General features: G+C 41.5%; 1 protein-coding gene and 1 long non-coding RNA gene across 6 annotated transcripts in view; both read left to right on the top strand.

The window, feature by feature from the left end:
• Positions 1–2,518: 2,518 nt before the first annotated feature.
• Positions 2,519–4,257, top strand: LOC146701791 (uncharacterized). Its single transcript, XR_014922234.1, has 4 exons — positions 2,519–2,574; positions 3,456–3,526; positions 3,649–3,797; positions 3,914–4,257. It is a non-coding gene; the product is annotated as an uncharacterized LOC146701791 (long non-coding RNA).
• Positions 4,258–7,023: 2,766 nt separating this feature from the next.
• slc4a2b (solute carrier family 4 member 2b) overlaps positions 7,024–7,141 on the top strand; it is a 54,087-nt gene continuing 53,969 nt past the window's right edge. For 4 of the 5 annotated variants that reach the window (XM_085468141.1, XM_085468139.1, XM_085468137.1 and 1 more), the window contains exon 1: positions 7,024–7,089. The gene's annotated coding sequence lies outside the window, so the exon portion shown is untranslated. The remainder of the gene's footprint in view (positions 7,090–7,141) is intronic. The other variant, XM_085468134.1, reaches the window with a different exon arrangement.

Raw genomic sequence — 7,141 nt, 5'->3', positions numbered from 1 at the left:
TGTGTGTGTGAGTGAGTATACATATTTTACAAATTAAATAGAGTAAACAATAAAATAAAATATATAGAATATACAGAGGTTGGTAGTTGGACATGTGCAAAACAGTGGCATTTATATACAGTGTGGAGTGCATAATGCTGAAGTTCCAGCAGTGAAGCTGAGGTGTCTATGACGTGTTCAGCAGTCTGATGGCCTGGTGGAAGAAGCTGTCTCTCAGTCTGCTGGTACGGGACCGGATGCTGCAGAACCTCCTTCCTGATGGAAGTAGTCTGAACAGTTAATGGCTGGGGTGACTGGAGTCCTTGATGATCCTCCCCGCTTTCCTCAGGCACTGCTTCCTGTAGATGTCTTGGAGGGAGGGAAGCTCACCTCCAATTATCCGTTCAGAGCACCGCACTACTCGCTGGAGAGCTTTGCAGTTGTAGGCGGTGCTGTTGCCATACCAGGTGGTGATGCATCCAGTGAGGATGCTCTCAATGGCACAGTGATAGAAGGTCCTGAGGATGCGGGGGCTCATGCCAAATCTTTTCAGTCTCCTGAGAAAGAGGAGGCGCTGCTGCGCCTTCTTCACTGTTTTGTTTGTGTGTACTGACCACGTAAGATCCTCAGCCAGATGTACACCAAGGACCCGGAAGCTGCTCACTCTCTCCACAGCAGCGCCGTTGATGGTGATAAGGGTTTGTACTTCTCTGCACCTCCGGAAGTCCACTATCAACTCCTTTGTCTTTGCGACGTTGAGGGTGAGATGGTTGTCTTGACACCAGTGGGTCAGGGCGCTGACCTCCTCCCTGTAGGCCGTCTCATCACCGTTGGTGATAAGACCCACCACTGTAGTGTCGTCCGCAAACTTCACAATGATGTTGGAGTTGTTAGTGGCCATGCAGTCGTAGGTGTAGAGTGAGTACAGGAGAGGGCTCAGTACACACCCCTGTGGAGCACCAGTGTTCAGTGTGATGGGGGATGAGGTGATGCTGCCCAGTCTGACCACTTGGCTAAGGATCCAGCTGCAGAGGGAGCTGCTCAGTCCTAGATCCTGCAGTTTCCTATCCAGCTTCGAGGGAACGATGGTATTGAATGCTGAGCTGTAATCTACAAACAGCATTCTCACATACGTGTCTCTCTTCTCCAGGTGTGACAGGGCAGTGTGTAGTGTCAGGGCTATGGCATCATCAGTGGACCTGTTGTGGCGGTATGCAAATTGTAGAGGGTCCAGTGAGTCGGGTAGTGAAGAGCAAATGAAGTCCCTGACCAGCTTCTCGAAGCATTTGCTCATGATGGGGGTCAGGGCTACAGGTCGCCAGTCGTTCAATGAGGAGATTGTGGAGGATTTGGGTGCTGGGACGATGGTGGCCATTTTGAAGCAGGCTGGGACTACAGACAGAGAGAGGAAAGGTTGAAGATGTGTGTAAACACTCCAGCCAGCTGAGCCGCGCATGACTTGAAGATGCGGCCGGGAATCCCGTCCGGACCAGTAGCTTTGTGCGCGTTCACCTTCCTGAAGCAACTAAAATAATATAATAAAAAAAGAAATTGCAATTTATTAGGTACACTTTATGAGCTGCATCCAGCAGATAATTCTACCCTTTGAAAATCTTAGAAATATTGTTTTCATCTACTGTTTATCTACTGATAGAATAAAAATGCTTATTTTAAAGTCGATTGGTATTAACGTCAAAGGGCTATGATGTGTTATATGCTATTGATGGTATTTGATAATGTAGTCTAGCACAATACCTCGAGTATACAGGCCTAGTAACATTAGTTAATATACACTTATAATAAACCGCATTAAACTGAGATTGTAGGTTTACCTAAGATCTGGTATACATCATTTTACAGGTGTACCAGAAACTTCCTTTGCTCAACACTCTGGGATCTCCGTTGTTGTCACGGCTGGCGGAGGGAGCCGGTGTGGAGGAAAAGGAGGACCCAAGATGCAGCAAACTGATGATACGAGTGATGTTTTATTTACAAAGGTGGTGGTGACAAAAACAGGCAACGAGGTATGAGTACTTCACAAACGGAAACCTAAACTGGGAGAAACTAAGTGACAAACCTGAGACCATACAAAAGGGGTGCGGGGCAGAGAGACGCAGAGACAGGAACACCATAGAACGCAGAGGTAGACGGATGAACGCAGACGAGCCGACAACAGGCAGGAGAACACACAGGGCTTAAATACACACCAGTAATCAGGGGATGAGGGACAGGAGGGCAACACAGCTGGGAGAAATCAGAACTGACGGGACAGGGGAAATGTAAACTGAACACACTCACATCAGACAGAGACCTTCACAATAAAACAGGAAACTCAGACACGGGGAACCAAACAAGACACAGATCTAAACAGACAGCTTCACAAACAGATGGGGTGACACCATAGACAGACAGATCCAGACGCAGACTCAGAGGCAGACCGAATATAACACAGAACTAAAACAATCATCATCATCATCTGGAAAATGATAACAAACTAAAAGCGCTGGGTCACCGACCCAGGACCATGACAGTTGTGGTATTTTGTGCTTCACAATGCACCACACATTTTCAATGGGAGAAAGGTCTGGACTACAGGTAGGTCATTCTAGTACCCGCACTCTTTTACTACAAAGTCACGCTGTTGTGACACATGCAGAATGTGGCTTAAGCAGGGACGTCCCTGAAAAAGATGTCACTTGGATGGCAGCATATGTTGCTCCAAAACCTCTATGTACTTCTCAGCATTAATGGTGCCTTCACAGATGTGCAAGTTACCAATGTCGTGGGCACTAACACACCCCCATACCATCACAGATTCTGGCTTTTGAACTTTGTGCTGACAACAATCCACATGATCCTTTTCCTTTTTGGCCTAGAGGACACAAAGTTCATGATTTCCAAAAGCAATTTCAAAAAGTGGACTCGTCAGACCACAGCACACTTTTCCACTTGGCGTCAGTCCATCTGAGATGAGCTCAGGCCCAGAGAAGCCGGTGGCATTTCTGGGCTGTATCTGGAGTTGATATATGGCTTTCGTTTTGCATGGTAGAGTTTTAACTTGCACTTGTAGATGTAGGGACAAACTGTGTTAACTAACAATAGTTTTTCTGAAGTATACCTGAGCCCACATGGTAATATCCTTTACATCATTCCTCAACTTTCCCAGTCTTTTGCTGCACCTGTCCCAGCTTTTTTGGAACCTGTTGCAGGCATCAAATTCAAAATGAGTGAAGATTTGCAAAACAACAATAAAGTTTATAATATAATATTTAGTTTATAATGTTTATAATGTAAATATAATAAAGTTTATCATGTAATATTTAGTTTGTATTCACTGGGCTCTTTTATTTATTTTACTTTATTTATTTTTCCTACTTAACTGTCTCCATTTTTGTGCAATCTTGACCTTATTGAACTATTTTGTATTTGTTATGTTCTGTATGTATGTGTTTCATGTTTTGTGTGCTGTGAGATAGTAACAGTGAATCAGGGAGAGGAAGTGGGGCAGCTATGAATAGGATGAAGCGTGGAAAGGCATCTGGTCCAGGTGAGATATCTGTGGAGGTATGGAGATGTCTGGGCGAGAGGGCAGTGCACTTTTTAACCACACTATTTAACACAAACTTCAATCAGGAATCGAGAAAACGTTGTTCTGGTTCTGATTTCAAGAGCACCGGTGCAGAGCTGTAGTAACTACAGAGGGATAAAGCTGATGAGCCATGAAGACGTGGGAAAGAGTTGCTGAAGCTAGATTAAGAAGAGAGATGATGATCAGCAAGCGGCACCGTGGCTTCACGCCACAAAAGAGGCCTACTGATGTGATCTTTGTTTTGTATTAAGCAAGAAGATTTTGTTCAGAGTTTTATTGATGCTGATTTTCATTCTATCATATTTATCTTTTTATTCATTCTTCCTCTTTCTGCTTCTTTTACAGGTCGCCACAGGGTACCATCTGCCTCCATCTCACCCTAACATCCTTCTCTGTCACATCAAACCTCTACAGGTCCTTCTTCATTACATCCATGAACGTTTTCTGAGGTCTTCCTGTTTATCTCTTGCCTGACAGCTCCAACATCTAACATCTTCCGTCTAATATAGCCACTGTCCCTGCTCTGCACACATCCAAACCATCTCAACCTTGCATCTCCAACTTTATCTCCAAATGTGAGCTGTCCCTCTGATATAGTCATTACTAATCTTGTCCGTTCTGGTCTCTCCCAGTGAGAATCTTAACATCATCTGCTCCCCTAGCTCAACCTCCTGTCTTTTTGTCAGTGCCAGATTTTAATTCATTGAGCTCTTTTATTTTATTTCACTTGTTTTCATGTCTTTATTGAACTTAACTATGTAATAAAAACTACATTTTGGATTTTTTGTTTGAAAAAAACCCCCTTATTTAATTATTTTGTCCATTCCACTTTATTTTGCTTGCTGTGAGACAATAATTTCCACATTCTGGAACAATTAAACTATGTTTAATCTCTTTTTGTCTCAATGAAGTGGGTATTCATTCACTACATATATTATAATGCTTAAACACAACAGGTGTAACTTCAGAGTTCATTAGCAGTAAGCTGTCAGCAGGGGTCACACTTACTCTATGTGATGTGGCCATAGACTTTATACACTGATTTTCAGATGTCATGCATTATTAGTAGACAAATACAAAATTTGATTGGCATAAACAATTTATTAATCATAAATAAGCCCGATGGTCTGATTATCCAATTATCTGATCAACTGAGAAGATACAAACAATAAAATAAAATAACACCATGCGCTTGTATCATTGTGAGTTCTTCTGATTAAAAAGCACTGTAAAAAAGAAAAGAAAAGGTAGGATTTAATTACTCATATTACTCTACACTTGAAATTAATATAAAGACTCTTTCTTTAATGCTTTTGCAGGACTGCTGTGGACAAGTAATACAGCAACAGTGAGTGACACAGGAACAGATAACAATGTGATTAAGCGAGATAAGATATTCATAAAGTTGCAGCAGACCGTAATGCGACAGGAAGGGTTAATATGTGTGAAAGAAGAAGGAAGACCTTTAGATAAAGTTCATACAGCTTATACAGCCTTCATAATATATTCTTTCTTACTTACTACTTTATTCACATGCATATGGAGACATTTAGATTATTATACAATTCTTAGATATTGGGTAAAGCTAGACATATATTTAAAGTAGACCTGCATGTACACATATATGTGTATATTTCAATAAAATTGCAGAAATTACACTGTCATCAAACAATGTGACTAATAATTAGTATGCAAGGGCATACAAGTGGCTCAGGTGTGCAGTCAGGTGATGGCAGGGAACAGCAAGGTGGGCTGAGGTAGCCCCTGAGGTTCTGCTGGTATACAAAGGAAAGACAAGGCAGTCCACTTCTGCTGCCAGCAATGAGTAATGCGAAATATGAACCCACTGCAGTGTTGTTCAGATATATTTCTTTATAAACGACATGTGATATGAGAGATTTGTTGAAGGTAACTCAGCTTGACAGACATAAAATCATATATTTGCACAAAGAAACTGATGTCTGAAGAAATATAAGCTGAAAACTTACCATGCTCTTGTGAGGAGATATATAATGAAAACTATCTGCAGCAGATGAACAGCATCTGTAAAACACGATGGAGGTTTTGAGAATTTTGTCAAAACTGATGGAATTATGAATGCAGAAAATGCCAATACCATTTGGAAATAGTTTAACTGGCAGCAGCTTAATTTTTCAGCATGAGAATGAGGCCAAACATGGTGGCCATGCAATACAAGTACACCCATATATTAAAAAAACACACACACACACACACACACAGCAGAAAGCTACCAGTCATGGACTGCTCTCCCCAGAGCCTCAACAACAGCATTACTAAAGTGTCATAACTCAGCTGTGTAACCAGTCAAAGCTGAACCCAAATGCAGGACTCAGGAAAAAGGGTCAAAATCAGCTTTTAATGCTGTAACTCCAAGAAATAAACAACGTCCAGGAAAGATCTACTGAAAGATCTATTGAAATTGAGCCAGGAATTCAAATATTCAAACTCAAAGCTTGCAGCGAGGTAGCACACAGCAATGTGGGACAACACAGCAAAGGATAAGGGGCGAATCAGTACTCAATACACACACACACACACACACACACACACACACAGAAGATAACGAGGGGAAAGGTAACAGGTGGGAACACAGCTGCTGCAGACAGCTAACATAATGAGACAGGAAGAGAAACTCCACACAGACACAGAAGACACAGAAGAGAACAACACTTACTATTATAAAACAGGAAGAGAGTCAACTTAACGGGGAGACAAGAAAGGACAAAAAGACAAGTACGGAGACTAAAGGAACAGAATGGGAACAGAAAAGGGAATTATCTAATAAACGTGAAGTCATTGAAAACTAACACTAAGGGCAAAATGACTATAAATTCACATTGTTACAGAATAAAATTATGAAATTATGAGCCTTAAATGATTTTTAGTGATCCTAATAAAGGTTGCCCGTCCTTTCTGGGGGTCAAACTAAGGGTTTTCTGGAAATTTCCTAAGTCAAGATAAGTAAATTGTCGTTATTATTTTAACTTAATGTCATATTGCGCTTTGATCTGCGTAAAATGTGAAATAGAAATATAAGAAACAGAAAACCTTTTATTGTTTTTAATGTTTATTTTCCCACGTACATTTATTTATATTAACGTCATAAGCATCATAACGGAACGACGCCGTCACAGGCCTTCTGAAATGTGATTTATAGTTCACGCAGGCGCAGCAACTTCTGTTTGAAGAAAACGGCGACAGCTGCCAAAAGTTACCTAGATTAAACCGGAATTAGATTGGTGTAACTTCAAAATAAAGGTGCACGATGCAGTATAGAAACAATCAAGTCCTTTGTCTCACTGCAGTGTCACGTTTTTGATTATTTTTCTTGCTTTAAGCTTCAAGATGTCATGCATCTAACGTGACCGTGGCAAATGCACGAATTTGGTGCGAAATTGTTTTAAGTTGAAAGTCTAGCCGGAAGTTGAAATGCTTTTATTTCTGGAGTGTTGACACTGGCTTGAGCACACGTAGAGTTTGGGGTCGAGTACCAGGAACCGGTAAGTAATTAAGCTGTAATCTGTGTGTGAGTGAGCGCTTCACACGACTTTA

This window comes from Copadichromis virginalis, linkage group LG9 (assembly GCF_057382275.1).
Source record: "Copadichromis virginalis isolate Kocher_CV1m ecotype Utaka linkage group LG9, C_Virginalis_male_GT1.1, whole genome shotgun sequence".
NCBI classification, from domain to species: domain Eukaryota; kingdom Metazoa; phylum Chordata; class Actinopteri; order Cichliformes; family Cichlidae; genus Copadichromis; species Copadichromis virginalis.
This window is presented reverse-complemented; position numbering and strand designations above follow the sequence as displayed.